The sequence below is a fragment of the Lontra canadensis genome, unplaced genomic scaffold (assembly GCF_010015895.1).
Source record: "Lontra canadensis isolate GAN:19392208 unplaced genomic scaffold, GSC_riverotter_1.0 scaffold12, whole genome shotgun sequence".
NCBI classification, from domain to species: domain Eukaryota; kingdom Metazoa; phylum Chordata; class Mammalia; order Carnivora; family Mustelidae; genus Lontra; species Lontra canadensis.
In genome coordinates this window covers 9341652-9357054 of record NW_022631006.1, presented here as the reverse complement: position 1 = coordinate 9357054, position 15403 = coordinate 9341652, and the positions used below count along the sequence as shown (strand labels likewise).

Genomic DNA, 15403 nt, shown 5'->3' with positions numbered 1-15403 from the left:
CCTCCAAAGCATTCATGGGTATTTTTTTTGTAACCAATATTGAGAGTTTTGATGTGCCAGAAACTGTTTTGCATGCTGAGGATTTATGAATGAACAATACAGATAAAATCTCTGACCTCATGGAGCTTACATTCTAATCAGGGAGACAATTATAAAGGTAGAAGTTAAAGATGACAAGCATTCATTTGCTGGGGCTGCCGCAATAAGTACCACACACTATGGCTTAAACTGTGATGTGCCGTATAATCTGGAGGCTAGAAGTCTCAGATCAAAGTGTTGGCACTGTTGGTTTCTTCTGGAAGATGGGAGGGAGACTCTGTTCCAGGCCTCTTTCCTACATCCGAATTGTTTTCTAACAATCTTTGGCATTCATTGGATTCTGTTGCCCGCCCCAGTCTTGGTCTTTGTCTTCCCCTGGCATTCTCCCTGTGTGCATGTGTGCCTGTGTCTAAATATCACCCTTTCTCATATATGTGTGTCTGCGTGTGTGTGTGTGGCGCACGTACATATATATATGTATATATATATATATATTTTTTTTTTTAAGATTTTATTTATTGGGGTACCTGGGTGGCTCAGTGGGTTAAGCCTCTGCCTTCGGCTCAGGTCATGATCTCAGGGTCTTGGGATCGAGTCCCACATCAGGCTCTCTGCTTGGAAGAGAGCCTGCTTCCTCCCCTCTCTCTCTGTCAAATAAATAAACAAAATCTTTAAAAAAAAAAGATTTTATTTATTTATGACAGAGAGATAGCAAGAGAGAGAACACAAGCACGGGGGATCTAGAAAGGGAGAAGCAGGCTCCCCAGTGAGCAAGGAGCCCAACATGGGGCTCGATCCCGGGACACTGTGATTATGACCTGAGCCGAAGGCAGACGCCCAACGGCTGAGCCACCGAGGCACCCATAAATTTTGCTCTTTTAAAAGGATACAGTCATGTTGGATTAGGGCCACCCTAATGACCTCATTCTAACATGATCATCTACAAAGACCTTATTTCCAATTAAGGTTTCATTCACAGGTACTGGGGGTAGGAAGGATTTAAGCATCTTTTGGGGATGAAGAGGGGGACACAATTCAACCCATAACTGTGGGCAATGGAGAAAAACTAAACAGGGAAGACAGAATGTCAGCAATTTTAGTAGTGTGTCCACTGCTTTATTCACATTGAAAAAAATAACTTTTTGGAGGGTCTATTTGTGCTAGCACTTGAGATAATAAAGATAGAAATGAATGAAATATGATCCTTGCCCTGGGAGAGCACTGTAATGAGTAGCTGCAGGAGTAAGAGAAGGGGCAGTCCATGCTGCATGGTCATTAGTGATTCTAATTCTTTAAGATTCGCCCAAATCTAGGGGCGCCTGGGTGGCTCAGTGGGTTAAAGCCTCTGCCTTCGGCTCAGGTCATGATCCGAGGGTCCTGGTATCGAGCCCCGCATTGGGCTCTCTGCTCAGCAGGGAGCCTGCTTCCTCCTCTCTTTCTGCCTGCCTCTCTGCCTACTTGTGATCTCCATATGTCAAATAAATAAAATCTTAAAAAAAAAAAAGATTAGTCCAATTCTAGAGGCAGAGGCAAAGCACTGTTCCTGGTTAATTAGTTGGCATTTACATATCCTAATATTTAGTATTTCAGAGGATTAGATACTAGGCAAGAATGACACTTGAGTGGGTGGGGAAGAACACTAAATAGTTCACTGAAAGATCTAAATAATGTTTGTATGGGAGGCCATTTATTTATTTTTTTAAAAGATTTTATTTATTTATTTGAGATAGAATGTGCGAGAGAGAGAGAGAGAGCACACGCACAAGCATGGGGAGCAGCAGGCAGAGGGACAAGCAGACTCCCTGCCGCGCAGGGAGCCCAATGCAGCTCCATCCCAGGACTCCAGGATCATGACCTGAGATGAAGCAGACGCTGAACCAACTGAGCCACTCAGGTGCCCCGGGGAGGCCATTTATTATCAAAGGATATATAAGGGAACAGCATGAGGGAACTAGTCTAGGAAAGAGAAAAGCCAAAGTTAAGAATAGAGTAAGACTAGGGCTCCTGGGGGGCTCAGTCCAGTAAGCGACTGACTCTTGGTTTTGGCTCAGGTCATGATCTCAGGGTTGTGAGGTCGAGGTCCACATCGGGCTCTGTGCTGAGTCTCTCTCTTCCTCTTCCTTGGTCCCTCCCTGCCCCCCTCAAATAAATAAATCTTAAAAAAAAAAAATAGAGTAAGACTGACCTTAAAGTCTTTTGAAAGATGGAAGGCAGGCATTAGGAACTACTGGCTCCCCACCCTTTTGCTTCTCCAACTCCAGCCAGTTTACCTAGCTCCCTCCCACCTGTGAGTTTAGGCATAGCCACACTTTAAGGCTCCCAGGGCAAGGATTAAAAATATAGTCCTTAACTCAAAAGGTACAATTATTCTAATCCCAGTACCTATTACTCTAATTCTAGATTCTAATCTTGTGTGTCCTAAAATATCTATGTGATCTCTGGCCCTTCGTTCCCAGTCTTCTGCCTCTGCCAAAACCACCAGCTTTTGAGCAGTTTCTGCATCTCTATGGTTGGTTCTTTGGTACCTGATTCCCCCACCAGTTGATGTTCTGGATCATAAAGAACTTTCTGCTCATATCCATAGCACTCACTTGCTTTATATTACCCTGCTCTCCCTGGATTACTTGAGTTTAATACTTACTAGCCACTCTCACCCTGCACCTTCAACAACCAGACACACACGTGACTTCCATGTGGTAGTTGGTGGAAGTGAAAATGACTTAGATTCAAATGACCTTGACTCTGGTTCTAGTTCTAACAGCACTAAGCTACCTAGCCCATGTGAGCCTTCTTTTATCTTGTTCTTTTTTTTTTTTTTTTGAATAAACTTAAAATTTTAAAAGTTTTAGATTTATAGAAAAAATTGCAAAGATAATACAGCATTCTTACATACCTTGCTCAGTGGACTGAATATTTATGCCCCTGCCACCCTCCCATTCCCAGCCCCACTCCACCAACCCCTGCCTAATTCATTTGTTGAAATCCTAACCCCTCAAGGTTGTGGTATTAGAGGTGGGGCCTTTGGAAGGTGATTAGGTCTTGAGGGTGGAGCCCTCATGAATGGCATTAGTGCCCTTATTAAAAAGAGACCCCAGAGAGATCCCTCCCACCTTTCTACTCCCTGAAGATACAGTGTGAGAAGACAGACACCTGTGAGGAAGTGCGCTCTCACCAGACACCAAATGTGCCAGCACTTGGGTTTCTCAGACTCCAGAATTGTGAGAAATTTCTGTTGATAAGCCATCCAGTCTATGGTATTTTGTTATAGTAGCCTGAACAGGTTAAAACACCCTGCAACCTTTTTGTCTTATTACTGACATCTTTTTTTTTTTTTTTTAAAGATTTTATTTATTTATTTGACAGAGAGAGATCACAAGTAGGCAGAGAGGCAGGCAAAGAGAGAGGAAGGGAAGCGAGCTCCCTGCTGAGCAGAGAGCCCGATACGGGATTCGATCCCAGGACCCTGAGATCATGACCTGAGCTGAAGGCAGAGGCTTTAACCCACTGAGCCACCCAGGCGCCCTTATTACTGACATCTTAATATAGTATATTTGTTATAACTAATGAACGAATAGTGACATATCATTAACTGAAGTCCATACTTTGTTCAGATGTCCTTAGTTTTGTTTTTTTTTTTAAGATTTTATTTATTTGACAGAGAGAGTGATCACAAGCAGGCAGAGAGGCAGGCAGAGGGGGAGGGGGAATCAGGCTCCCTGCTGAGCAGAGCACCCAATGTGGGGCTCAATCCCAGGACTCTGAGATCACAACCTGAGCCAAAGGCAGAGGCTTAACCCACTGAGCTACCCAGGCGCCCCCAGATGTCCTTAGTTTTTACCTTATTTCCTTTTCTGTTCAAGGATCCTGTATTATATTTAATTATCTCATTCAGATCTTCTTGGTATCAGTTCTTCCCTTTCCTTGTTTTGATGACAATTTTGAGTGGTGCAGGTCAAGCACTCTGCAGAATATCCCTCAGGATTTGTCTTGATTAGACGGAGGGGTTTATGAGGTAAGGTGCCATTTTCATCACATCAAATCAAGGGCCACAGTGTCAATGTGACATCCCTGTTGTTATTGACCTAGATCATCCGTCTCAGGTAGTGTTTGCCAAGTGTTTCCATTGTAAAGTTACTCTTTTCCCTGTTACAGGCTGAACTGTATCTTCACAAAATTCTTACCTTGAGCTCTAACCCTCAGTAACTCAGAATGTAACTGTATCATGAGAGTGTCTTTAAGTAGGTAATTAAATTAAAATGTGGTCAGTTGGGTCTTAATCCAAGGTCTGGTGTCTTTAGAAGAGGAGATTAGAGCACAAACATCTGCAGAGAGAAGACCATGTGAAGACACAGGACACACACAGCTGCAGGACAAGGAGAGCGGTCTCAGAAGAAACCACACTTGCCAATACTTTGATCTCGGACTTCAAACATCCAGAACTGTGAAAAAATAAATATCTGTTGTTGAGCCATGCAGTCTGTGGTATGTTGTTATGGCTGCCCTAGCAAACTAACACACAGACCCCTTTCCATACTCTTGAATGAAGTCACTCTATAGAGCCCGTACGTCAGGAATGGGAAGTTATGCGGCACCTGCTTGAGGACAGAGTACTTACATAAATTTGGAATTCTTTTCCATGGTCAATTTGTCTCACCTTCCCCACTTATTCATTCAATCATTTATATCACCATGAACTCATGGATACTTACTTTATACTCTGGGTTATAATCTAATACCTCTTAATTTTGTTGCTCAAATTGATCAAGCTTTGGCCACTGGGAGCTTTCAGTTGGTTCCTGTGTCCTTTTGACACAAACCTCCATAATTGTGTGTGGGTTTTGTTGTTGTTTGGCTTTGCTTTGTTTTTCAAAGCACTTCCTCACTTTCTAGTACTGCAAGATGCTACCGATTCATCTTATATATTTCTTCTCCAGTCCTAGAATTAGCCATTTTTCTGAGAAGCTCTGGTTCCTTTCATTGGAGAATAGTATTAGAAACTAACCATCTGGAGGGCTAGCAAGATGATGGAGAACTGGGAGACCTCATTTTGTCTGGCCCCAGGAATTCAGCTAGACATTTATCAAACCACTCTGAACACCTACAAACTCAACAGGAGATCGAAGAAGAGAATAGCAGCAGTTCTATGAACAGAAAAGCAACCACTTCTGGAAGGTAGGATGTGAGGAGAAGTGAGTCCCAGGTGATATATGGGAAGACAGACCCAGGGGGAGGGAGCCTCCATCAGCCGGCTACCAGCAAGTGATAGAGCAACGGAGCCCAAAATCAAAACTTTCGGAAGTCTGCTCTGGTGAGCGGCATCACTCAGGTAGCTAAGCAGGGGTGGAATCCTCACATGGACAGTGTGGTCTCACGACACTTGGGTTCCCAGGAAGACCAGGGGTGCCTGTGTGTGGCAGAACTCCCAGGTATTGGAGCAGGGAAGCCAGCTGCAAACATAAGCCCAGGAGTGGGCCCTCAGCTTGGGGTTGCCATAAACTGGGATCTGTGGCACAGTTGGGCCAGGGGCCCAACAAGGGGCAGATGTGGGGACATTCCCTTTTCTCCCATAGGAGCAGCAGCATGGGAGCATGGTGTAGGAATCTGGCGGGTTTGTAGACCCCAAATGGGGCCATGTGCCAGAGACAGAAATGCTCAGTCACAGGCTGGGTGAGCATGGAGCGGGGCCAGAGACCAAGGAGAAATGCGTGATTGATTGTTTTTCTCTGAGGGCTCACTGAGGATTGGGGGCCTAGCTCTCAGCTGCTCCAGGGCCAGAGATTGGGAGGCTGCCATTTTCACTCTTATCCTCAAAATCTGTAAGGAAAGCTTACAGGGAACAAAAGCTACAAAAGTAAACCCTAGCTGATTGCTTTGCCTGGCCCCTGGCAAGGGTGGTGCAGTTCCACCTCGGGCAAAGACAGTTGAGAATCACTGCAACAGGCCTTTCCTCCAGAAGACCAGCAAGAACATCCAGCCAAGACCTAGGTTACTAATCAATGAGAACTGCAAAACTCCAGTGCAAGGTGAATACAGCACATAGAACTCATGGCTTTTCCCCCATGATTCTTTAGTCTTTCAAAGTTACTTTTCAAAATTTTCATTTTTTTTAATTTAAAAAAAATTTTTCTTCTTTCCTTTTTGAACCAACTTATCAATTCCTTTTTCTAACTCTTTCTTAATTTTCATTTTACAATCCTATTCCATCCCTTCATTGTGTTTACCCTTATTTTGTACATGTAAGTTTTTCTTTCTTTAAAATTTTGAGAGGCAGTTTCTTCTAACAGACCAAAATACACCCAAAATCCATTGTATGGGCTCTGTTCTATTCACCAGCCTGATCATACATATTTTTTTTCCCCTCTCTTTTCTCCCTGGTTTTGAGTCTCTTCTGATTTATTTAGTGTATATTTTTCTGGGGTCATTCTTACCATTTTAGCATTTTGTTCTCTCATTCATCTATTCTTATCTGGGCAAAATGACAAAAAGGAAAAACTCACCTCAGGAAAAAAAAAAAAGAGTAAGAGGCAGGGACCTAATCAACACAGACATTAGTAAGATGTGAGAACTACAGTTCAGAATGATGATTAAAAAGATACTAGCTGGGCTTGAATAAAGCATAGAAAATACTACAGAATCCCTTTCTGAAGAAATAAAATTTAACCAAGTGGAAATCAAAAAGACTATTAATGAGGTGCAATAAAAAATAGAGACTCAAACTGCTAGGATAAATGAAGCAGGAAAGAATTAGTGATATAGAAGACCAAATGCAGGAGAATCAAGAAGCTGAGAAAAAGAGAGACAAACTACTGCTTCCCCTTCTCTAGCTGCCTGCCTCTCTCTGCCTACTTGTGATGTCTGTCAAATAAATAATTAAAATCTTTTTAAAATATCAAGAAAAACAAAATACTAAGTAAAGAAATGTGATCCTAGTATAAACTGTGATCTGCATTGAACTGTATCAATCAATAAAGCTAACTATTAACAGTAGTAATAAAACAGAATGCAAATGTAATCAACTTTGACAATGTAACTATAAGAACATAGATGACAAAAGATGGATGGTGGAAGGATAGTCAAAAGGAAAGATGGGGCATTAATATTGTCATCTTACCTACCAGAGAGACAAGAATTACTGTTGACAGCCATTATAAGAAATTAAGGCTGGGGCGCCTAGGTGGCTCAGTCATTTAACTGTCGGCCTTCGGCTCAGTTCATAATCCCAGTATCCTGGAATTGAGCCCCAAGCAGGGATCCTGCTATGTGTGTGAAACACATAAAAGAAAGAGAGAGAAAGGAAGGAAGGAAGAAAAGAAAGAAAAAGTAAAAAAATATTATTAGACGTTGTAAAGGAAGCGTATAAAGGAATCAAGAGTAGTGATATTATAATCCTCAAAGGAGGGTGGGAAGCATAAACCAAATCCTCATCAGTCTTGAAAACCATTAATTTACGTCTAAAATTAAGAAATCAAGAAACAGTGATATAAACATACCATTGAGAGGTATGGAGGGAACTGCCAGCAAACAGATAAATCTGAGTGTTTCAAGTAGTTCTCACACTGGGGAGCTGAACTTGCTGGTAAAGGTCTATATTGTGATTCTTAGTTTTTCATGTCCTTTCTATACTACTTGACTTCAGAATCACATACAAGCATAACTTTAAAAAAAGTTTTAAAAAAAGAAAACTTCTTTTAAAAAAAGAAAAACTGGACTGTGTGCTCTTGGGCCTCTCTCTGGCCACTGGCCTACCCAATGCCTTCTCGTATGTCCCCAAGTCTGACCCTCCTTTTCCTCCAGACCTCAGGTGGAATTGCCACCAAGATGCAGATTTTCATGACAACCCTTACTGGGGAAGACCATCGCCATCGAAGTTGAACCCTCAGGTACAATAAAAAATGTAAAGGCGAAGAGTCAGGGTAAGGAAGGAATTCCTCTTGATCAGCAGAGACTGATCTTTGCTGGCAAACAACTGGAAAATGGATGTACTTTATCTGACGATATGTAACATTTAGAAAGGGTCCACTCTTCATCTGTGTTGAGACTTTGTGGTGGTGCTAAGAAAAGGAAGAAGTTTTCCACCACTCCTAAGAAGAATAAATGTAAGAGAAAGAAGATTAAACAGGCTGTACTGAAATACTACCAGGAGGATGAGAATGCCAAAATCAGTTGCCTTCATGGGGAATGCCCTTCAGATGAATGTGGTGCTGGAGTTTCTATGGCTAGCCACTTGGACAGATGTCACTGTGGCAAATGTTGTCCATTGTATTGCTTCAACAAACCGGAAGACAAATAATTGTACATAGGTTAATAAAAGACATGAACTAGAGTTACCCTATGACCGAGCAATCGCACTACTGGGTATTTACCCTAAAGATACAAATGTAGTGATCCAAAGGGGCATGTGCACCCGAATGTTTATAGCAGAAACGTCCACAATAGCCAAACTATGGAAAGAACCTAGATGTCCATCAACAGATGAATGGATAAAGATGTGGTGTATACACACACACACACACACACACACACACACACACACGCACACACACACGAATACTATGCAGCCATCAAAAGAAATGAAATCCTGCCATTTGTGACAACGTGGATGAAACTAGAAGGTATTATGCTGAGTGAAATAAGTCAATGAGAAAAAGATAATTATCATATGATCTCGTTGATATGAAGAATTTGAGAGGCAACGTGTGGGATTTGGGGGCTAAGGTAGGAAAAAAATGAAACAAGATGGGACTGGGAGGGAGACAAACCTGAGAGACTCTTAAAGATTTTATTTATTTATTTATTTGACAGAGAGAGATCACAAGCAGACAGAGAGGCAGGCAGAGAGAGAGGAGGAAGCAGGCCCCTAATGAGCAGAGAGCCCGATGTGGGGCTCGATCCCAGGACCCTGAGATTATGACCTGAGCCAAAAGCAGTGGCTTAACCCACTGAGCCACCCAGGCGCCCCCCTGAGAGACTCTTAATCTCACAAAACAAACTGAGGGTTGCTGGGGGTAGCGGGGTAGGGAGAGGGTGGTTGGATTATGGACATTGGGGAAGGTATGTGTTATGGTGAGTGCTGTGAAGTGTGTAAACCTGGCGATTCACAGACCTGTATCCCTGGGGCTAATAATACATTATATGTTAATACAAATTTAAAAATTAAAAAAGACATGAACTAAAAAATAAATATACATACACAAATAAAAATAAATTTTAAAAAACTTAAAAAGGAATAGAAAGAGAAATCTAGTAACAGTCTAGAACCAAATTTTCCTTCTATCGCTCTTTTCCCTATTTTTATCCTATGATTGATACCCTGCTTGATAGCCTTTGCTCCATTTGGTTCTCTTAAAGAAGTTACAAATTTAAGCAATGACCCCAATGAAACCACTTTTAAATTTCTAGATCCTTTCTAGATCTGCAGTAATGTACATATATGTTTTTACGAAGTTGTAAAGACCCTTCTGGGTCTCAAACTTCCATCCTCTTCTCTCATACCCCCCAGAAAAAAGACCTCACCACCTCTCATGAATGGGACTAAGGTCATTTGGTGAGCCAACTCCTCTAGTGTCCCTTTCCCTACCTGAAGTTGAGTCATTCATCCTCTGACTCTGAAAAGACATGTCAAGGATGTCTTCAGCCATGCTCTTCATCCTAGTTCTTGCCTTTTTGCCGCCTCTACATCTTTGATTTTTCTTCTCTACTTTTTGTTTTGCCTGTAACCAAAATCCTATCTTTCCTCCAGTTAAAAGCAAATCCAAAAATAGTACCTTCTTTCACATGCTTCACAATCTCTCAAAAGAACCACACCCTTACCACTAACTCATGGCTCTTCTATTCCTCAGCCCCATGTGGATACATACCTTCTCTACTGAAACTGTTGTTAAGTGACCAGATCTACAAATTTCCTTATCTATCAGCCTTTCCTCAGGTCCCACTCTCACTGCTCTGCTAAACTCCACACTTTACCCTCCTTTCATTGAAATGTTTTCCTCTTTGCTTCTGATACTAATAGAACAGATCTTCCATGGGACTGAATTACTGCAATCAGCTGGCAATGTTGTAACAAAACATAAAGTTACAAGACATGAACAAGTACAATGAATGGATCTTTAAAGTTTACATATAAACCTAACAAACGAGAAAATATACTTGGCAGGAACACTACTATATATACCATCTTAAATTACCCCAACTGGGAAAAACTTGAGCCAGAGACCTAACTTACATACAGGTATTCAAGACAGATGTTTTACAGGACAGATGTAGTAATTGTCTTCCAATTAAAAAAAATATATATATATTATTTTTAGTCTTCTTTTAACAAGTACATTCATAGTAATTGGGGCTTCTCATAATATTGATATTAAAGTGGTTGAGAATAACTGAAAACATGAAAGTTGTGTTTTTTTAAAGAATTTTACTTATGTGAGAGAGAGGAAGAGTGGAGATTGGGGCAGGGGGCAAAGAGAGAAATCTCAAGCAGGCTTTATGCCCAGTGTAGGGCCTTGGGGTGGGGGGCGTTGTTTAGTCCCAGGACCCTGAGGTCATGACCTGAGCCAAAGTTAGATACTTAGCTGACAGAACCACCCAGGTGCCCCTTGTGTTCTATAACTTAGCATAGCCTGGCAGAAAGCCACCCACTGGTGTATCTGCCTCTGATACTCATCCTTAAATTAAAATATGACTGCTCTACAGTGGTCATTTCTGCAGTAACCCTTATCCTTGAACACAGATTTGAACTGCACAGGTCCACATCTATATATGTGAACTTTTTCAACATAGTACTATAAATGTATTTTCCTTATGATTTTAAAAACAATTTCTTTCCCCTTACTCTAAGAATAATGTATGTAGTACACGTAACATACAAAATGTGTATCAACTGTTATCAGGAAGGTTTCTAGTCAGAAGTAGGCTTAATTTGGGGCCCCTGGGTGACTCAGTCAGTTGAGGAGCCAGCTCTTGATTTCAGCTTGGCTCAGGTCATGGTCTCAGGGTTCTGGGATGGAGCTCTGCAGGGGCCTTTGCAATCAGTGGGGAGTCTGCTTCAGGACTCTCTCCCTCTGCCCCTCCCCACTCCCTCTGTCAAATAAATCCTTTATAATCTTTTTAAAGATTTTATTTGAGAGAGCGAGAGAGCATGAGCAGGGGGGAGGGGAGGGGAGTCGGAGAAACACATTCCCCGCTGAGCAGGGTTGGATCATTACCTGAGCGAAAGGTACTTAACCAACTGAACCAGCCAGGCATCCCATAAATAAATCTTAAAAAAAAAAAAAAAAGTACAGTTAATTAGTAGTTGTATTTTGGCGTCAAAAGTTTATTTGTGGATTTTCTACTATGCAGGGGGTTGGGCACCTTAATCCCTGCATTATTCAAGGGTCAATTTTACATCTGTAGAGAAAGATGTTTCACTGGAAACATTAGCTTGTATGCAAGTTTATAGTAATGAGTCTACAATACACTAATTAGCCTGCTGTTGGTAATAGGGCAGTAAAGAGCCTTGGATATCACATGGAGAATGCCTGCAAGTTCCGATCTCAAGCCAACAGCAGAGAAGCAGTGAACACCTACCTAATCCATCCTTGCTATGGAAAATCAGGTATACCAATTTCAGTGATGTGAGGGTTTATAACAGCAAGTTCTTTGACACTTCCTCATTCAGAGAACGAAGTACAAAGATCTACCTCAATGAAGGAAAGGCTAGGCACAGCTGAAACTGTATTTTCCCTGCATCCATGTCCTTAATCTGGTTTCCCAATTACATGTCCAACCCAATATTCCATTTCATTTTATTCATTCAATAAGCATTTGAGTATGTATAAACTGCTAGGGATACAGTAACTAATTAGATCTCCCTATAAGGAAGTTAAAAGTTGAACCAAGATCAGAATGAGTAGAGTCAACCAAGCTATGAATCAGGGGAATGTCTAATGGAAAAGAAATATATCAAATACAGGCAGAATTAAGTTTGGAACATTTTAAAATTGTTTTAAGAATGGAAGCAGGGGAGCCCCTGGGTGGCTCAGTGGGTTAAGCCTCTGCCTTCCGCTCAGGTCATGGTCTCAGGTCCTGGGATGGAGTTCCGCATCAAGCTCTCTGCTCAGCAGGGAGCCTGCTTTCCCCTCTCTCTGCCTGCCTCTGCCTACTTGTGATCTCTGTCAAATAAATAAATAAAATCTTAAAAAAAAAAAAAAAAGAATGAAAGCAGGGAGACGTGGGGGATGGAAGGGAGCACAACATGGACAGGTAATAGGAGTGGAAAGTGGTGTGTTAGGAACCACAGCCAAGTGTCCAGCTAAGAAATATTAGTGGCTTGGGGAATGGGGCCAGCAATGGGAGAGATCAACAAATTCATTATATTTTGGTGGCTGTTGGTCACTGCCTTTAAGGAATCAAGTACGACTCCAAGGTTGGTCTGAGTATCTGAGTGGGTAAATGCATAGTGGTATATCATTTACTGAAGTAAAGGCTGGGAAGGAAGGACCATGTTAAGGAGAAAAATCAAGAGTTCCTTCCTTCACATGGCTATACTCTCCAACGAAACTTCCTTTACCAGTCCACATTTTCCCAAGTCCTTGCCTATTTGAAAATAAGAATCCTTCTACTAGAACGCTCTTCTATCTCCCTTGCCTCCCACCATGCCCTCAGCAACCCACCTCTCAAAAGTCCTTCCTCTACCACTCATCCCACTTATCCCCTAAATTGAATAATTCATTCCTTTAGACTTACTGGAACTTTATTTCTATCTCTCATAAGGAATTTAACACCTTCTACCTTGCATTAAGTATTATATAATTTCTCAGAATGTAAGCTCCTTGTCTCATCCATCTATTTCTGACATATGGTACTAGAGTGCTTTATAAATGAGATGAAGACTCAAAATATGCAAACATTTAATGTTACCTTAATCACAAAGCCTTTACAAATATAAGATTGCTAGGATCTCATCAGCATACATGAAGTTAAAACAAAAGACTGAACAGAAAATTCTTTTTGCATATAGTAATAACTGAAACCTAACGGTATCAACTTCAGAAAATATTCTGAAAAACATTAAATTTAAATAAGACAAAAACTGCAAATTAAGTGAATAGAAATTAAGTAGATCAATTTATTTTTTTTGTATATTTCACAAGTATAATTTTGGAAGGGCTATTTGACAAATTTCAGCATTAACTGCCAACTCTATAGACATGTTCAACAAAAGCATTTACTCTTGGCCCTTTAATACAGGCAAAGTGTTCTATTGCATCACAAATGAGAGATGCAGTAACAGATCTGAGGGCTTATTAAAGAAATTAGGTGTTTTTTCCAAATGCTATTTGGTTGATAGTAACATAATACAAACATACATGAATGATTTCATGACTACCAGCAATTTGCAAAATAAAACCCATTAAGTCTACCTACTTTAAAGGCCAAAACTAGTAAAACAGTATTAAAGTTGGTGTTCTTAAATCTTTAGATTAACAACCAGAATGAGGTTTCTTTGATCCCAATTTTATAAGGTGTGGCGGGGAGTCAGGGGAAGAAAGGATATGGGTGGTGGGCGAGGGTGGGGAAATGGCAGTGCATGCTGAGTTGCAGAGTTGGGACAGTGGCTCAATTTAGTTATCCAAACTAGGATAGTGTTTTAGAAAATTAAAATGTGTCCTAAATGTGGCATACTGAGAAGGATATTCAAGGCTAATTCATCAGCCCTAAACATCATTTAATGAATGCTATCTGGAGGCTTAAGAAGTAAGCAAGGATGGGGGGGTGAAGTAAAATGAGGTGAAAAAGGAAAATGAAAAGTACAAGAAATGTGTTTGAATGCTGGGGAGTGTGAAAAGGCCACCAGAAAAACTTACTTTTTGTTGCCACTCAGGTGTACTCTTCCTATAGGCTACCTGCTCCTGGATCACCAAACACCAAATTTACAGCACAATTTAAGTAGAGATTACATTTCAGCTTTGCTAAAACGTCACTGATTCAGATTGAGAAAGAATACACAGCTGATTTAGTAAGAAGTATCCATAAATATTTAGAGGTATGGTTTTCTTACATCAAGTAAAAAGCAACTAATTCCAACTCGAAGTAAAAACAAATAGAAAGGCCTTACCCGGCCTGCCTTGATGAATAGTTGACTTATTTTTAGGTGAGCAGCACATGAGTATTGAATTAACTTGTAAATAGACTGCAAACATCCTGCTGCCAGTTCATCAAAACAATCCAGTAATTCTTACTATCCCAACATGTCAAGAACTGTAATTGTTTTAGTCAGATGTAGCCTTCAAAAAGGAAATGTTTCTCAAAATGCTCTACCAATGTAGGAGCTACTGGACATCAAACAGGTAATTTATTTCAGACTTTAGCCAATTTTCATGAAATATTTGTTACCCTGAACTTCAGTTCACTCCAACATTCATTTATAATAAACAAGACAATTAAAATTAGCCATTTTTCAAACCACAACTCTCAAATTAGAGAAATGAAGAATTAAACTCATCTAGTCAACATCTTCATTCAAGCAATGGTGAAACAGTGCAAAAATATGTCTTCAATAAACTGAGACTTGAGGCAGAACAAAAAATAGAAAAATTAAAAACCTCTGTATCCCAAGCACCAATAATGGAGGCTAAGCAATTATACCTAAAAATTCTTATTGACAGGTCTTTCCCTAATGGAAAATCCTGAGATTTTAAGCACTGTGACTTTACAGAAGGCAGGTTGGTTTAATGAGGAAACTTACTTTTAATAAAAAGACAATCAACAGTATTTTATTTTGGGCACTTACTCAGTATTTCACAGATCCTCAACAAGTTTTGAGGTAGGTTAAATATCAGCATTGTATTTTACAATAAAACTTAAAGGTTATATCACTTGTTGTAAACTACAGCAGGAGTCCTAGCGTGGTCAAGAAAAACATGGTCTCTGTGATCTTTTAGATTAATCGTCTTTGATGTGTAAATTTAATGTTGACAGCTTGCAAATATTCACTAAAAAAAGACTAGACATTACAGAAATTCTACTTTGGGGTATTTCCTAATTCTTAAATGGATCCTATAATGATTATATGTATTATGGGATCATCTACTTGCTCCCATCACAAATATATTTATATATAACTGATCCTTAAAATTATAAACTACATTATTGATTTCATTGCTTTTCTGCCTTTTGGGGTGGGTGGAATAGGAAGATAACCAACAAGCCTTACTCAGAGCACTCGGCAGCCTTTAAGTACAGGTGCTATATTCAAGGCACCATTTATAATGATTTGAGGTTACAGGAAAGCAAGTATACAGAAGGAGCCAAGATCTAGAAAAGACGCCTGGATCAAACAAGAGGGGAGGCCCTGTGCAAGTCAAAGATGAAGAAAAAAATA

At 40.5% G+C, this 15403-nt stretch overlaps 1 pseudogene; it reads left to right on the top strand.

Moving 5' to 3' along the window:
- Positions 1 to 7857: 7857 nt before the first annotated feature.
- LOC116867482 lies at positions 7858 to 8329 on the top strand (annotated as a pseudogene).
- The last annotated feature ends 7074 nt before the right edge of the window (positions 8330 to 15403 follow it).